This window comes from Diplotaxodon limnothrissa, linkage group LG14, assembly GCF_057381915.1.
Source record: "Diplotaxodon limnothrissa isolate DT_005_m linkage group LG14, D_limnothrissa_male_GT1.1, whole genome shotgun sequence".
NCBI lineage: Eukaryota > Metazoa > Chordata > Actinopteri > Cichliformes > Cichlidae > Diplotaxodon > Diplotaxodon limnothrissa.
Genome location: NC_140609.1, coordinates 10,759,948 through 10,778,825, shown reverse-complemented (window position 1 = coordinate 10,778,825; position 18,878 = coordinate 10,759,948). Strand labels below are relative to the sequence as shown.

Sequence of the window (18,878 nt, the reverse complement as noted above, 5' to 3'; positions counted from 1 at the left end):
AAAGATCCCAACTTCTCTCTTGACTTTTTGGGACCCCTAACCTCCGATTGCACTTCTTCCATTAAGAGTCTTGGAGTTATTTTTGACAATGCTTTTAAACTTGATAAACAAATCAGCTCTGTAGTTAAGGGATCTTTTTATCATTTACGGATTTTAGCCAAAGTCAAGTCTTACCTTTGCAGGAACGATCTAGAAAGAGTGGTCCATGCTTTTATTACTTCACGGCTGGACTACTGTAATTCCCTCTATGCTGGCCTAGATCGTTCCTGTCTACATCGCCTTCAACTGGTGCAGAACGCTGCCGCTCGCCTGTTGACCGGTTCAAAAAAAAGAGACCACATCACTCCGGTTCTCTGCTCTCTCCACTGGCTCCCAGTTGCTTTTAGGATTGATTTTAAAATCTTACTGCTGGCTTTTAAGGTTTTAAATGGCACTGCACCTTCTTACCTGTCAGAACTCCTTAGTACTTATCGCCCCAGGAGATCTTTGAGGTCAGCCGATCTGATGCTTTTAGATGTTCCCAGGTATAAATTAAAGACAAAGGGAGAGAGGGCGTTTGCTGTGGCTGCACCCAGACTGTGGAACAGTTTACCTCCTCACGTCAGATTCTCCAAAAGCCTAGAAACTTTTAAAACTGCTCTTAAAACTCACCTCTTTTCATTGGCTTTTAGAAAGGTTTAATTTATTTGTTTATTTATTTTTTATTTGATCAGCGAGGTGTTTTACGAAATTGTGTTCTATTGTATTTTTATCTGTATTTACTGTACAGCACTTTGGTCAGCCTTGGTTGTTTTTAAATGTGCTCTATAAATAAACTTGACTTGACTTGACTTGACTTTATTATACCCATTATTTTGGTTCTTGATTTCAATTGGCAATCTCTACATTTACTCTGTCACAGGCTGGGTCTGTGACCCAGCGCTCTGAGTACATTTTGTATTTGTCTCATTTTAGATTTGTGATTAGTTCATGTCTCATTCTTATTTAGCTTTTAGTTGAGGTTAAAGGCAGTCATTATTTATTGTTTCCTTGGTTTGTGTTTGGGTTCTTGTATCGTTCATCACATGTTAGGTCTGTTAAGCTTGTGTTGTCATGTCTAGTTTCAGTGTTTCCTGTTTTACTTTGAAGGAGTCGTGTGTTCTTTGTTCATTGTATTTAGTTTCACTTCCCCTGTCCTGTCATTAGGCTCATGTCAGTCAGCTGTTCTATGGCGTTATTTTTGTGCCACTATTCTGAGCGCATGTAGAAAAAAGTTTGCAGGTGTAAGTGTTGCAATTTGAGGACAAATTTATTTTGAGCGAAGAAAAGCTCAATTTGGGTGAACAAAATTAATTCCTGAGTGCAAAAAATTTATTTCAGTGTTTGCTATTATCCACACACACACAATAGCAGCCCCCTCGCTCAGTTTTTGCATTTGCGCTCGCTCACAATGTATTTTGCTCGCGCTCTCAACATTTCTGTCCGTGCGCGCACAACTCTTTCTCTACACCGTTATATTTGTGCCACAAAACCAGCCAATCACAGACTTGGATGCAAAAAAATCTGCTTGGCTGTTCTGGTCTCCAATCAGCTCGAAATGACGAAATGCAATATCCCAGAATCCGAAAGAATCTCCAAAAACGTTAGAACACTTATGCAAATATGTGATGTCTTGATGAATCGAGCAGGTATTAGAAGTTCACACAGCAACATTCTCACATGAAAATATCTTAAAAGTTTATTTTGTGACCCAGAAAGAGTAATATTTCAAACTCCGCCACTCTGTGTTCCTCCACCACTGCCTCATTTGAGTTTTGGACGAAATGGATTCTGGGATATTGCATTTCGTCATTTCGAGCTGATTGGAGACCAGAACAGCCAATCAGATTCAGCTGATTTTAAAGTCTTTTATTAGTACAGCTGGTGTGGCTGATGGGGGATTGCCCCTGCTTGCATGTAGAAAGTTAGTGAGTGATCGTGGCCTTGCTATTGCAACAGAGATTTGTACTTGCCTGCAAGTAATAGAGGGCTTGAAAGACTCTAGGTCTCAGCACATGCTGAAACTTGTGTATCACAGAAAACACATGGCTTCCCCTGGTACACATCAGGTCAGCAGTAGACGTGGCACTGACAAGGACTGCAGAGAACAGGGAATTTGCACAAACCCTGAGGAAAAGAAAAGCAAAACATGACAGAAAAAAACTGGCAAGCCAAAATGCCATGCCGTTTTATTCTGGACACGACATAGGAGATAAAGCCTTCACCTAAAGTAACTCTTTCTCATTTACCACATGTTGAAATGTTGGCTACCTTGGTCAGAAATGATCCTAATTACAGCTACTACAAGAAAAGCACCTCCAGCAATCATTTACATACTAGACCTTTGGGACTGGAGGTAGACTTGACAGTATGTCACAGGCAGTTCTCACACAATGCTCCACTTACACATCTATTGCAGGTCTGCGCTGGCCTGCTCTCCTGCATGAAGAGAAACTCAGCATGGCAAAACACAGAAAGGCAACAAACAGAATGCCAAATGATCATCCACAGAGTTTAAAACATCTTCTCTTTTTCTTGTATAATTCATCATTCTTTACTGCTGAAATTGAATTGATTAAAAAGAAGATTCCTCTAAATAAACTGTCTAAATTATCTTCAGTGGCCTGAAAGGTAGTATATCCCCCCAAAAATGGCTATCAAATGAAATGTGAATTCAAGAAAGGGCATGCTGTGATGTCTCCAGTTTATTAGCACTAATGATCACCAAAACCAACGGTAGCCATCGAATTCCTGATCTTCTTGCTTCCCCTGAGACTCTGCTGTAGAAACTTTTACACAGTTACCCTTTCAAATCAATACAAGTACTGTTAATGTTTAATGGGCCTGTTAGTGTTAGTGCACTTCCTCGCGTCCTGTTTGACTTACTCCTCAAAAATGTGACCATGTTTGAAAGTAGAAGGCGGGCTGCAGATTGTGTGTGGCAAGTACACTTCAAAGACGTTTTCCCCTCATACATTCCTGTGTACACAGACTTCATTTTGATCATCGTTTTAAGCTTAATAACATGGAGGGAAATCATATGCAAACAAAAGCATGCTTATCGATCCAGTCATCACGAAGACTCCCAAACAGGGACAGGTGAGAACGACACCCCATGCCGTGCTCCTTTTGTGTGCCTCAACAATGTTTACAGGACCAGATCTTGGTTGTACATCCATTCACAGTAAACCGATGTGATAATAGCCCTCGTGGAGTGTCAGAGACTGCACAGAGTGATGCTTTCTGACACTAATTGTTCTTTCATCTTAATGAGGTCTGTTATGGTGAAGGGAGGAGGCGAAGGAGGCAGAGGCATTGAGCTGACTGTTGACATTCTGACACGTTTTGTCATGAGTTTGTTTATTTTATTTTTTCCCTGTGGTCATATTATAATAGAATTATCTACCCTGTCCTCCCTTAATCCTGCACTGTTATTGCCTGTGAGGTGATCCAAGCCTGTTCACTGAAGAACATCTGCAAACGAGGAAGATGTGTTCTGCTGGCTGGCTCGCTATATACTTTATAAAGTGGATTTTGAGATAACAGCCATGAGATTAAAATCCAAATTGCTTGACCAAGCAGAAATAACTATATAATTTACCAGGAGTGACCTTGTGCATGAGAGGAGTCCAAAGTTGCTCCCATTTTTCATGAGCTGAACTTAAAGATCTGAAACATTTTCTACATACACAAAGGACCCATTACTATCAAATATTGTTCACAAATCTGTCTAAATCTGTGTTGGTGAGAACTTCTCCTTTGCCGAGATAATCCCACCTCACAGGTGTGGCATGTCAAGGTGCTGATTAGACAGCATGAATATCTCACAGGTGTGCCTTAGACTGCCCACAATAAAAGGCCACTCTGAAATATGCAGTTTGATCACACAGCACAATGCTACACATGTCGCAGCTTTTGAGGGAGCGTGCAGTTGGCATGCTGACTGCAGGAATGTCTACCAGAACTGTTGCCTGTGAAATGAATGTTCATTTCTCTGCCATAAGCTGTCTTCAAAGGCATTTTAGAGAATTTGGCTGTACATCCAACCGGCCTCACAATCGCAGACCACGTGTAACCACACCAGCCCAGGATCTCCACATCAGCATGTTCACCTCCAGGATGGTCGACCAGGTGGAGACCAGCCACCCGGACAGCTGCAGCAACAATCGGTTTGCATAACCAAAGAATTTCTGCAAAGACTGTCAGAAACCGTGTCAGGGAGGTTCATCTGCATGCTCGGCATCCTACTCGGGGTCTGAACCTGACTGCAGTTTGTTGTCGTAACCAACTTGAGTGGGGAAATGCTCACATTCGATGGTGTCTGGCACATTGACAGATGTTTTTACTGTTCAGGGCAGATGGCAGACAGCTTGTGTCGTGTCGTGTGGTTTGCTGACATCAACGTTGTGGATTGAGTGGCCCATGGTGGGTTATGGACAATGAACACAAGTGCATTTTATTGTTGGCATTTTGAATGCACAGAGATACCGTGTTGAGATCCTGAGGACCATTGTTGTGCCATTTATCCATGACCATAACTTCATGTTACAGCATTATAACGCACGGCCTCATATTGCAAGAATCTATACATAATTCCTGGAAGCTGAAAACATCCCAGTTCTTGCATGGCAGCAGACATGTCACCCATTGAGCATGTTTGGGATGCTCGGCTTGCCGTATATGACAGCACGTTCCAGTTCCTGCCAATATTCAGCAACTTTGCACAAGTATTGAAGAGGAGTGGACCAGCATTCCACAGCCCACAATCAACAACCTGATCAGCTCTATGCAATGGAGATGTGTTGCACTGCGTAAGACAAAGGGTGGCCACACCAGATACTGACTGGTTTTGCGACATGTGTAGCATTGTGCTGTGTGATCAAACTGCATATTTTAGAGTGGCCTTTTATTGTGGGCAGTCTAAGGCACACCTGTGAGATATTCATGCTGTCTAATCAGCACCTTGACATGCCACACCAGTGAGGTGGAATGGATTATCTCAGCAAAGGAGAAGTTCTCACCAACACAGATTTAGACAGATTTGTGAACAATATTTGATGGTAATGGGTCCTTTGTGTATGTAGAAAATGTTTCAGATCTTTAAGTTCAGCTCATGAAAAAGTGTGCGTTTATATTTTTGTTCAGTGTAGATTACAGGAAAGAAAAAAGCATCAACCTTATCCTGTATTCTGCTCAAAGCTGATAGTGTGGCATCATGGATGTGGTAGTCGAAGAATTGGGGAAAAGTGCTTAACAGACCACCTTTCATAAAAGACACATTTTATTAAAATCAAAGGTTATATTGTTATTTATTAGGCAAATAAGAATCCAAATTCACGTTTTTATACTCAAAATTTGAGTTGGCATGCTGGACTTCACAGACAAGTCCCAAACTAATGAAGCTCAGAAATCCAAGAAAATAAGTATAATTGTGTAACTCCTTTACTCTTTTTTCTGCTTTTCTGTAAAACAGTGAATTTAAACATTCATGGATAACACTAATTAACCATTAAAGAAACATAAAAAATGATTTTGGTCATTACCAATCCCGTAAATTTAGGCAACTGTGGCATAAACCTTACATTGGGTGGTGATCTAATTAATTTTGTTAAGCACTCTACATAAAAGAGACAGATGGTGGTGGCTAACCAGACCATCGTAAGCCGTGACAGTATTTTAGTTCCGTCGGTATGGGCTTCCCTTCAGGTGTGAAAGCTCGACACAGATGAGAAACCTCAGCACATTTTATCAAGACGCCAGATGGCGACATGGCAGTGATGCAACTGCACTACATCTACTCTTACAACGAAGGCTTGTGATGCCAGAGAAAGCTTGAACACTGGTACAAAAGCTTAATTGGAATTTAATTTGGATTACACCCCACACATCCAGAGTCCTCCTCTGATGTGCAGCATTTTCACACGTTTGTTGGTATGACTTTAAAGGCTCTCAATTCGTCTGAAAATCAAGAGACATAACTAAGAATGTGTATTCTAATTACATGTAAGCATCTGAGCTCACGATTCACTTCATCTAACTACTTTAATTGGGTATCAAAGATTAATCCAGTCATTGTCACGGTGGCTGGTGAAAACGTAGCAGTAAGGCAGTGCTTCTTGAGAAGCCATTACTGCTCCAATAGGACGCCTCGCTCATTATCTTCCCCTTTAGTAAGGGAATCAGTTAATAGTTTACAAGGAAATCACTGAAGTTAGAGGAAAGGACACCATGGTCCTTTTTTTCATTCTTTAAGCCATCCATTGTTGAAATCGATTGTTCCGCTTTAGTGATTCTCTAAGGAGCCATTTAGACTGAGTTGGCTGTGGGCTGCACCATGTGCTCTCTCTCTTTTTCTTTCTGTCTCTCTCTCTGTTTTTCCCTCACTCTCATTCACACACACACACACACACACACACACACACACACACACACACACACACACACACACACACACACAAACACACACTAGAAACCAGTGGCTGAAGGTGTTCTTAATGGGCCAGAGTTTGATCTACTGTCAAGCAGCCAGAGATATACAGTTTCTACTGACTAGAGAAGCACCCCCAGAGGTGGATTTATTTTGTAAGGGGAAATAAATCCACCTCTTGGAGTGTAAGCCTTCGTGTGTGTGTGTGTGTGTGTGTGTGTGTGTGTGTGTGTGTGTGTGTGTGTGTGTGTGTGTGTACTCATTATCTTCCAAAAAGCGTGTTGTGCATAATTGTAATGCACACTCTTATTATCTGCTTGCACTTTCTGCAGTTTCTGTCTCAGCATACTATACCTGTGTATTTACATACATGCTAACACACACGTGCACACTGTGGTTTAGTATATTACATCAGTTGCTGCTTTGTGATTAAAATGTTTGAGCTGTTAGCTTGCAGCTTCCTTACCCCTTAAGGCTTCTTATGGGAGTATTTGCACCCCACTCCCAGAACCACAGAGGTCCACACACTGTGGGATTAATTAATAGCTAAACCCATACAGCACACTTGCACACATACATTCAATATGAATGGAGGGATACGGAGCAGTTGGGAAAAATGCAGATGCAGAGGGTGGAGGGTGGTGGTGGCTCGCGATGATGAGTAAAAACATCCACTGAAATGGAGAAGACAGAAAGCAAGGTTTGTCTTTTAGGTGGAAACAAAACAAGATAGAGAAACAGCGGAAGAGGGAGAGGGTTACAGCTGGCGAGAGGGGAAAAAATGTGTAAACAGAGGATACAGCACAGAAAAATAGAATTAAAGCAACAAAGCAAGGGTGCATTGTAGATTTGTGGACAGATTCTATCTGGTATGTTGGTCATGTCACACAAGGGAGGCCTGGCTAGACAAGGCTGTGCATCCACTATGCTCCCCTCTGCTTATTGATTATGTCAGCAAGTCCCCTAGCTGGGTTCTGTGTGTGTGTGTGTGTGTGTGTGTGTGTGTGTGTGTGTGTGTGTGTGTGTGTGTGTGTGTGTGTCTGGCTTGATATGCACACAACTGTGCAGTCTGAGTATCGTTCCTTTTAAAAGACGGTTTAGAGTAATGCCATAAATCATCTTCGCAAACATATCATTTTAAATCAAAGTTGGCTTTTAGGATTAACTATCCTGTAGTGGTAATGAATGCCATTACGCACGTGACGCAGCGCAGAAAAACAACTCAAAATTCCACATTTTGCTGATCCAAACTTGTCATGTAACGCGTACACACTGAATGCACTGCAATTTTGCAAAAAAAAAAAAAAAAATCATCCTCCAAAAAATTAAGGGAAAATAAAGTGATGATAAATTCTTCCTGATGCTGCTAAAGAAAAGGAAGAAACACAGATTCTGGGTTCATCCTATTCTCACAAGAAAACAGCAACGGGGAGAATTTCAAGGTTAGATCCACGACTCGAAGCTATATCACGGCTGCTTTAGTACATATTTCAGGATGTCAGGGGGGCAGATTGAGCTCTTGTTGGCAGATTTGGGCCTATATCTGAAGAGGCAGAGAAATCATTTCAGAGAGCTGATTGCCCCAGAACAGCATCTAGCTGTGTGTCTGAGGTAAAATAGTATCATTTTACTATTTGCATATCATTAAGTACTAGTGTGTATTTTGAGCTGCAAGCACACTTGTTAACAAGTGCAGTGGTCCAATTTGGTGTGAACAGCTTCATTAAACATAAGTGAAAAATATTTTTCAATATATTGAAAGACGGACATCATCCTCATGATGTAATGTATGTCTTTCTAATTTGTGTTGGATGACCTTAAGAAGATCTTTATAGTCCTTCTCCCAAACAAATAGTTTTGGTGCCTTAATATGGTCTTGTACTAAACTTGAACCCCAATCATTGGGTTGAAAGCCTTGCAGGTTTGTTCCAGTTCCCGCAAATACACCTAGCTGCTAACATGGAAAGGAGAACAAATGACTAGTACAACTGCTTTGCTGGTGAATGACCAGTTTCACAGGAGGACTACAAATGTGTGTTTGTATAGATATATATATGTGTGTGTGTGTGTGTGTGTGTGTGTGTGTGTGTGTGTGTGTGTGTGTGTGTGTGTGTGTGTGTGTGTGTGTGTGTGTGTGTGTGTGTGCATGTATTCTATGCCTCCTTAAGAGCTTTTAAATAAAAATAACTATTGCTCATAGCATCCCAGAGGCTGTGATCAATCACTGTCATCAATAAAGACAGGCCAGTTTGTCAGGAAGCACCCACTAGCCTTGGGGTCTGGCGGCAGCTGCAGAGGAGGTTTCAAATCGTTGATGGTCTTTTCCCATTAGTTGTACTAAAGAAATTGTCTCTGCATTTTTATCCTGCTGTGCAATTAACACTTCTCAAGGCTTGGAGAAACAAAAAAGCCGTCTTTTGATAAGTTAAGAAACTACAATTTTTGTACTGTCATGAAAACAAATCACTACATGTATATACAGTAGGCCGTATGAATCATTTCAGAGCCGACTAGCACAGTTCATTGGTTAACACTTTGGTTCGTTGACATGGCTTGAAGCCAGCAGAGCTCCTTTCTACTTTGGAGGGAGAGGTAGTTTGTTGTATTTGTCATATTAAAAGATGTGATGAGGCTTTTTTTAACTAGTCCAAAAGGAGAAAATAGAAACTATTTATAAGCACATGCAAAAAGTTTTGCATCCATTTACGACAACCTAATACGACTGGTCACAGATGGGATTCGTTAATTTAGATGAGATGAGTTCCCAAAGTTTCAACAAAACTTGGGGAACTGACAAATCCCTTCTCAAACTGTCAAAGGTAATAAAAGCCCAAAGTGTTGTATTTTCAGTTGTTTTGCCTATTGGTGGACAAAATATGCTGTCATCAACTGTCACAGGACTCATAAACTCATAAAATTTGGGTAGATGTAATCTGGCATGGGACAAGTTCTTAAGTCTGTGAAGGTTCTCGGTCATCCAGTAGGGAAGGAAGAGAGTAATGCAGAGGGAAATTACTCTCTGCATTTAACCCATTCACTCAGTGAATGTGAGTGCGAGTTGGTTATCACAGGTAGAGAGAGAATAAATGAGCACAAGCACACATTCATGTATATCTGCTCAATCAAAGCGATCTCTCAGATCCACTGTACAGCATCCTCAGTACTACACTGAAATAATTGTAGCTATTACCAGGAGTCCCATCTTGCTTTAGCAAACAGACAGTTTAACCTTTAGACTGAAGGTACGATGAAAAAATAGATGCTTATATTTGCCAAAGGAACTACAGTAGGTTTTTTGATCTGTACAGGTGCATTTAGACATAGCAGTAGTTTGAGCTAAATGCTAGATGTACTCTCAATGTTTACATGTTCTTGAAGCAAATTAGATGTATTCTTCACATACTGTAATGTCCTTTTTATATTACAGTATTAGCCCCATGAAATAAACACTAAACACATGGTACAGCTCAAAGTGACGTCATTCATTTTGAACAAATGACACAGGAAAGGGAAATTGTTGCCAAATTATGACACTAGAGGTGAAGAATGCCTGCACTTAACTTTACAGCAATCTCTCTAGTTGTTTGTGAGTGACCATGAGAACACATACTGCAAATACAACGTACCGAGCTCTTGCATCCCTATCAAACTTATGGTCCATAATCTGCTACATATCACCGTGTTGTCACGGTGTTGTTTAACGGGAGGGGCGTCCAGCTGTTAATCTATCGAGACAATAAACTGCTGTGTGCAGTTGTTTTCTCAGCATTTTGCAACCCTTTCTCCACGCACACGCACACACACACACGCAAAGAAACATATTGACTTAAAGTTGAACAATACAGGTTATTTAGCCTTTTAAAGAAGCTACAGCTCAGATTTGAGATTATATGCTTTGCTGTGTGACTGGATTTCATATGATTTTTACCACAACTGAGCTTTGTACATATGCAGATCTGGTGTCACTTCCACAGACATATTTTTAAATCAAATCAAATCAAATCACTTTTATTGTCACATCACATGTGCAGGTACATTGGTACAGCACATGCGAGTGAAATTCTTGTGTGCGAGCTTCACAAGCAACAGAGTTGTGCAAAATACAATAACATAAACAGGCAAAATATACGAATGGCTAAATCTGAAACTAATAAATATATGTACAAATGGACCTCTGTTGGTGAAAGCTTGTACATAAACAACTTCAATTAGTCTTTTAAATATTGAGGGTATTTACACAGCGATAGGTAGAACAAGGAGAGGACAGTTTGACTATTGTGTGCGATGTTTTAAAGTAGAAGGCAGGAAGAGAGTGATAAATCGAGGGATTGAGAAGTGTTAAGTAAATGCTGACACACATCCACACACACACATACACATAAATTCCACAGAAGAGGAGTAGACACAGGTCGTGCTCAAGTTCAGGCCTCCTGTGCCATCATCAGCTTTTCCTTGTGCTCTGACCTTTGACCTCACTTTAATTCAAATGGAACACTCCTCGCTTCCTTTCTGAGTGCGTCTCTGTCCCTCTCGGTCTTTATCTTCTCATTGTCATCATCTTGCAAACTCTGAGCTCACAGTTCCTGAGTACATCACACAGTGTATTGCATGTGTGTCTTTAGAGGCAGTAGAGGATTTTGTAAATGACTTTTAGGCTGGGAATCTATTAAAGCACAAGTCAAGTGAAGGAAAATTAGACTTGAGCAAGTGTCCTAAGTAACACAAATCAACTCTCAGGATTTGACTGATTTAAACCAATTTAAAGCCACTGCAATACTTTTCATTAGTGACACAATAGTGTTATCTTACTGAGAAAATTAAATCATTTAGAATGTAGTTGCTCTTAAAAGTTGTTCTTCAAAGTCTGCTTTATGATGACTGAATAGACTTTCAGGTTGTTTGCCTGAAGACAACCACTTGACATGACTTTATAGCAGATGTAAAAGTTGATTGCACAGGATTTTGTTGAAATAAAAATGACTTAAGTACTTAAAAAATTCATTTGTTCAGTAAATCCAGTTAAAGAGAATTCCTTAAAACCAGCAATAGTGAAATTTCAGTTTGTCACCATTTTAATTAACACCGTTAGATATTTGAATAAGTATCCTGCCAGTTTATTAAACTTTTAACATTTAGGTTGGTTAATTTGAATATCAGGGTCTAGTTCATGGGAGAAGGAGACTGAGAGATGGATTGGGTCGTGGCTAGGGATGGGTATCGAAAACCGGTTCTTGTTGAGAACCGGTTCCCACTGTTTCAATTCCTTGGAATTGTTTGCCATTTATGCAAACGATTCCCTAATCGATTCCAGTCGCCCCGAATGACGTCACCACGTTGCGGAGCGTCATTTACCTGGCAGGAAACATGGCGGCTCAAACGCTCAGAATTGTGGTTATACTTTACGAGAACGGATGACAACAGGGCAACTTGCAATACTTGCAAAGTAGATATTTCATTTAAGGGAGGAAACACTACGAATATGCAAAAGCATTTGCTCACAAAACACACGATGACCTTAAATGAATGTCGTGTTTTTAATTCCGCTCCGGACTCGTGAATCTCAGCCCAGCAGCAGCGGTAACGTTTGCACGTCCTCTCCCGTTAATGCGGCAGGTAAATAATCAACTAACAGTGCATATTATGTTAGCGCGATCTGCCTTATTACAAAACCTGCCATTACTGTGCATTTAGGTGACCATGATGAGAGAGACAGACAGAGTCTGGCTCAGATGCTGGCAGCTCTCGCTGCAGTCTACCGGTAGCGTCTCCTTTCAGGCCAGGATAGACGAATGTCACAGAGCAGTGACTAAGTTTGTGGTCAAAGGCTTGCACCCATTTGCCACAGCAGATGCCCCGATTTTCGGTAAGTGAATGTGTTTAATTGTAGGCAGGGACATTACTGGATATTCTTGTGTAATTGCTACAGAATAATTTATGTTATACTTTGTTATTGCTACAGAAGAATATTTATTTTATTATTTTACATTTACAATTTTTTCCCGGGGACCCTGTGACACCCCATTGAAGAGCCGTAGGCTGGATCTCTTAAGCTCTCACTGTTGGGTTTGTAAGGCCATGTTACTCCTAAATTTCTATCTTGTTCAAAGAGAAGATATAAAACAAAGTTCAAAGCTAATCGACTTTAGTGTTCTCCTTTTTTTAAAAAGAATCGATAAGAGAATCGATAAAGAATCGAATCGTTAAACAGAATCGAAAATGGAATCGGAATCGTGAAAATCTTATCAATACCCATCCCTAGTCGTGGCTGTTCGTTCTGGTGAAGAGAAGGCTGAGTTTAAAAGCAAAGCTCTTGATTTACCGGTTGATCTAAGTCACTACCTTCACCTGTTGTCACAAGCTCTGGCCGAAAGAAGGACATTGCAGATACAAGTGGTGGATATAAGTGATTTTCTCCATAGGGTGGCTGGCCTGTTCCTTGGTGATAAAATGAAGAGTTCAGTCACTTGAAAGAGGATCTGAGTAGAGCCGCTGCTCCTCCAGACTGAGAGGAGTCAGTTAAGGTGGTCCAAGCATCTGACTCAGATGCCTCCTGAGCACCTCCCGGGGAGGTGTTCCAGGCATGTCCTACCATGAGGAGGCCCCAGGGTAGAGCCACGACAGGCAACAGTCTCACATACCCAGCTAAAGAAAAGAGTGCCAAAAAATCAAATTTCTTTTTCTAGGATCTTTCCATTGAAATACATCTTGATTTCAAACAAAAGATTTACCTCCCAAAAATGTTTGTAGAGCAAAAATTACAATCTGCTTTCCATCTGACCTCCATATGTGTGGGCGGATAGAATAAGTCATACTGCAGTCAGGGCTTGTAAATTGGCCAGTGAAACAGTCTAAATCCCCTACGCATGAGAGTTTCTGTGAGAATAATCGGTAGTAGTGTGTGTGATATCTCCGCACATGTAATTCTAAATTGAAAGATTGATTTTTTTTTCATAATGAAAGGCAAAGGGCTGGGAGGGAGGAGTGAAGAGTGTAAGCGCAGATGAATGGATGGATAGATGACACATTTTCCCACATTTCTCCTCAGGCATTCAAGCCAGAGATGGTGCAGAATGCAAAGTGGGTCCAAGCCGTGCACACCTATATGTGTGCATTGTGTCTCAGTGTGTAGGCGTGTATTGATTGCTGCAGGTTGATGTTTTATTAAACAGAGGTGAGGGCAAAGAAGGGAGTGTCAGAGAGTGCCCCTCACTGTTGGTAAAGCCTCTTTCAGTTGGCCTTTTGCTGCTTTTCCTGCTTCTTCCTGCTTCCATTCATCCCTTTAATCAGTGCTCATCACCTCCTCACTTCTTACTTTCTTTTTTTATCCATTTTTTTCACACTCATTGAATCCAGCTCACAGCTTTTCTGTTTCTGTTATAGTCCTCCTTTACAAGCAATTAACTCACAATGCTGACATGTGCTTCTTGTGCATGTACTCATCCCGCTCTTTGCATTTTTGCACTGCACAACCTTGTCGCCTCCTGCTTTTTCACTCAACCTCAGTGCTTCTTTCCTGCAGTCTCTCTTTACTCTTTCTTTCTCACCCTTGTCCTCCCACTTCCCCGCCTCCCCTGAGGAAAGCTGATAAGTTGGTTAGAGCAGACACGCCTTCACGCTCTCCTTCTCGCCTCTCATTTCCTCCTCCTACATCTTCCAGTGTTTGAGATCCCGTAGACCCCCGTGGGATCTATGAATCCCTGATGTCTCTCTATCCCTCATTCCTCATCTTCAACCCTTTCATTCGTCTTCCCTCTAGTCCAGGAAGTGAGATAACGCTACATGCGTCCATGAACTTCTACTCGCTTTCTTCCTCTTCATTCACCCACACTCCTCTTTGGCTCCAGAGGAAAAGCACACACAAACACAGACACACACACCCACTGAGACCCAGCAGTAGTAACCATGCTGCATCTTGTAGAGATTGTGCGCTGTTTGTTGTCAAACAGTTTAAAAACCAAGTATTGTGAAGCATTCCATGCATTTGTGTTCATTTCCTACAGTGCCCATTTCAAAAATCTCGCCACTTTTCTTTTGTACGTTTGTACCCTTAAAACTATTCTCCCTATCTTACAATCTGGGAATAGGGGTTAAGAGGGGGTTGCATGTTGGAGAGCCAATCAGCTGGTCCAGTCATGACTAGGGATGGGAATTGATAAGAATTTAGCGATTCTAATTCCATTATCAATATAACTTATTGATTTGATTCCTTATCAATCCCAATCATTGGGATCTCATTGGCTCCGTTTTGAGAGTCACCACCATTGTTAAGCAGAAATAAAGACATTATATTCATGCAAATTAAATTGCATGCTGTGGATCACATGTTTGAGCATGTTTGTTGAGGTATTTCCCCTCTTTGTTGTGATCAGTGTTGGAGTCATTACTCAAAAAAGTCATTGTTACACATATTGCATGAAATAAGCAAAAGTAATGCAGTACTTTCCTTAACTTCTGGGAAAAAGTCATTCATTATAAAACTCATTACATTACTTTCATGTTACTCATGTTTCATGTAAAATAGCTGAAACACACTGTCTCATAATCACCATTTAACAATTTTTACTTGAGTCTACAACCCCACACACCAACACAAATCCTAATGAGATGTTTGTATTCTACTAAGATCTTTCTCTTAGTAGAATACGAAGCTGGACGCACAAAGCAAAAATAAAAACCAGCACAAGAAAGCAATCGCCACAGTGATTCTGCTTTAGAAATGTGAACAGGTAGAAAGGGAGGCTGATTACTCATCATCTTGTTACCTCTTAATGTTGTGGCTGACTCATCTATATACAGTTTGTAAATCAGAAAATATTATTTAGGTTTAAGGCTAGTTGCAGAATCCTAACCATAACCCTAACCTGTATTCAGTTTTAATATTGCCTTTTTTAGACAAAGATACTGTAGAATGTCAGTTTGTTTTGTTTTGGGTTTTTTTTATTTCTTTTTACTGCCTTAGGGTACAGATATGTTAGAAATCAGCTGGTTATTGTAATCTGTACAAAAAGCAAATGTATTTAAAGTTGTTTAAATATTTTTCGAGCATTCTGTATCTGCAAGCAGACTGCATCTTAAATTGGGCTGCCATAAAATGCTCTTCCTGTGCCCACTGTTCTGGCACTAGTGTAGAAAATACCCTCAGCAAATAGGACATGGCTTCAGACAAAACATCTACAAGTGGGCGTTTGGCCTTAAGAGGCCCGCGTACAGTAATTGCTAACTTCACACCTCCTATTCAAGCTCAGTTGAGTGGAGAAAGGCTCATTTCTATTTTTGAGTCATATTTCCAGCAATTTGAAAAACATGCAATCACACATGTGAATGAAGCACTAAAACATTGCAAAAGACGTTTGTTGTGACTTGTAGTGGCAAGACAGGCCTTTCCCTGGCTTTCCAACCTCCTTCTTTGTATTCCCTCCTGTTTCTTCCCACCTTTATGTTTAAGAAGAGTGGCGCACATGTGGAAACGGCATGTGTCGGTGTAGCAGCAGCTCTTTCAGGGTGGCCACTGGCCTATTGATTTTCTCTTCGCTTTTTTTCCCCCTCTCTCCAATAATGCCTAGCAGAGGATGTCAGACAGATTGATTGGGATAGTGTGGTTTGTGTGTTTTTGTGCCGGCACCGGCCGCAGATCACTCTTCGTCATCGTTTCATGTTGAATGAAATGTGCAATTCGAACACTTGTCCTCCCCTTCGGACCGTTGAACAAAATGCCACAAACAATCAATGGCAAAATCAAACACACATACTGTAGACGGAACGCAAACACCAATTGTCATCCGACTCCCGCCCGAGAGGGACATTCGCTGATAGAAATCAAACACGGCGTTCAAAGGCACAAACAAAGCTTTAGGACAGTTCCTGATGAAGTACTGTAGATCGGCTATTGTAGCAGGACCATGTGTTGTTTAGCTGAAACGTTGCAATTTGTTTTTTGAATGCAAACTAAAGCTATCTTGGGGGAAAAGGAAAAAAAGATTGAAATGTCTATTTCTGCTCAGTCACTGAGATTATTTTGCTGAAAGTGCATTTCTGAAATCCCAACGTGCAACAGCTTAATGGCCCCTGAACCTCAAACAAAAGCAGCTTCTCTCCAACACTGTTTCACTCTGGACTCATTTCTGCCTGTACCGCAATCCATTTCATACAAAGAAAGGTTGTGTTTCTGTGAGAAAACCATCTGAGAGCACCAGCAAATGGTAAAAAGAAAAGTCTTTTCAATCCCCAGGACTCGACTGAAATGCTGTGACACTGAGATGAATGTTAGGAGGCCGATATAAGAAGACATAAGCAGCTGAAGCATATCTTAGAAATGGTTTTAAATGGAAAGACATTTGTTCCCTGCTGAGTCTCACCTTGCTTATATATGTCATAACCAGAGCTGAAAGAAATCAAAAACTTCAGTTAAGTTGTTGTTAAGAAATAGAGAGATATTTTTTAATGCGTATCTGCTCGTTAGATTGTTTTATGAGAGGCCCAGACTTGACTAGGTCACAGGCTGACCAGAAACTGCATGTTTTTGCAGAATATGGGGAAAAGACAGAGTGAGACTAAGTTTAGACAGGTTGCCCTGGCAACAGACCTTAGAAAGGGGAGGTTCTTGCAAGCTGCACAGGAAGTTTTAGTGCACAGGCATATTAATTAATAAGACACAGAAAAGAGGAACTTTGCCATATAAGGAATGTTGGTATCGAAACTGTGTGACGTGTAAAGTACCGAAATAACACCATATAAGACACATGTTGAGATTCGAATGTTAGAGATCCTGCAACTGGCGTTTGGGCTGTGCAGGGGTCTCTCTCTTCCGGAAGATGATTGAATAAAAAGAAATATAAAATGTTTTGACCACTATGAGTCGGGTTTTCTCTGTTCTATCATGGGGACAAAAGAATCGGGGTTTAATATCGTTTTGGTGAGAAAGAGGTTGATATCAGCTTTATTATTTTGAAGCTGAAAAGACAATGAGACCACAGTTGTTGCTTCTTTTGTTTCCTGATCAAAAGGTGGTTTCAGTTATTTCAGTATTGGAAAAAATATAATTGAAATCTACACTGTTGGGAGCGAAGAAGTAGAAAAAATAGAATCAATCTCCCTGACCAGACAAAGATGAAAACAGAGGTCAAACTTTTGAAAGATTGACCTTCAATTTTAAAATTGTTCACTATCTCCAGGGACACTGAACAGAAACAATCCGTGAACAATGATAAAAGGGAAAATTGTGTCATTTTCAACAAGTTTTGCTTTGTTTTTCTTTTGTTCATATCCAGTCATGTACCTTTGTGTGACTCCATTAAACGTATCATATGTTTTTCAGCCCTAAACAGGCAGTTCAGATTTTTGCCTTTAAACTCAAGATCAAAACCTGCCTGCCTATATCACAGCAATGGACCTTTTAGATGTCCATAACTCTCAATATGAACGCACAGTTAATTAAATGCCAGCTATGTGTCACAGCTTCTCTCTGGCCTGCTCATTAACCTTCCCCATTCAATATGTCAGAGGAAGTAACCTTTTCACGGCTCACTCGTGGGGCTGAGACCCTGTTTTCTGAAAAGCACTTTTCCCATCGCAATGCATTTATTATTCTTTTATGATTGTATAGTCTGCCTGAATAATATTATCATGGCCTGATTTTTAACTGCCTCACTAAAACACACAGGCCAGCTAGCTTACGTCGAGCCACGTCAGCTTACCGAAGGAGTCAACCGCGCATCGAGGTCGTGCATTGAGGGGGAAAAGGATGCTTAACGTACGTGACCAGCCGGCCTTTTATTAAAGTGGGTCACTTTTAATTATAGCCGGCTTTCATTGTTACCTTTGCTGGCTGAATTCACATCATTAATTTTGCAAAGCCGTGCTGTTACTAACGCAGAATGAATTCATGTCTGAGAGGCAACTGCACACGCTTTATGATCAAATCAACAATCAATTGAAACTGTGGACTCACAGCCGTTTTCTTATTATACGTATAACCCAGGGGAACCAAACAGATTACAGGTCGTCACAGAGAATCTCATCTTGCCATTTTATTAGGTTATTGTTAAGAGAATGTTATTAGTAGAAAAAAGCCCAGGGTGGTCACCAGTAATTCCTTATAATGCTGTATGTGTGTGTGTATACAGCCTTCAAATCCTAGTATATTCACACTTGTCAACATGTATACAGCACATGTGTTGACATCCACTTCTCAGGCTCTTAAGTCTTCTGTCTTTCCAATCAATACTCTGCCATTTTACCTTCACAGTGCAGGCTTGGCCCCCTCCACAACTCAGCACCTGTCGCTGGAACGGTAGAGATCTGTCACAGACCTTTCCTCATTGAAACACGAAATCACCACCAGGAGCAGAGAAACGGCGCTGCCATTTATAACCATCCCCCATTCCTTTGTAAGACCCCCACGGGGGAGCTGCAATGAGAAGTGGGGGAAGTTGAA

General features: G+C 40.9%; 1 protein-coding gene and 1 pseudogene across 1 annotated transcript in view; one reads left to right on the top strand and one right to left on the bottom strand.

Moving 5' to 3' along the window:
- lsamp (limbic system associated membrane protein) overlaps positions 1-18,878 on the top strand; it is a 241,421-nt gene that overhangs the window by 54,362 nt on the left and 168,181 nt on the right. The gene's annotated exons all lie outside the window — the stretch shown is intronic.
- On the bottom strand, positions 4,127-4,770 carry LOC146618486 (uncharacterized; annotated as a pseudogene).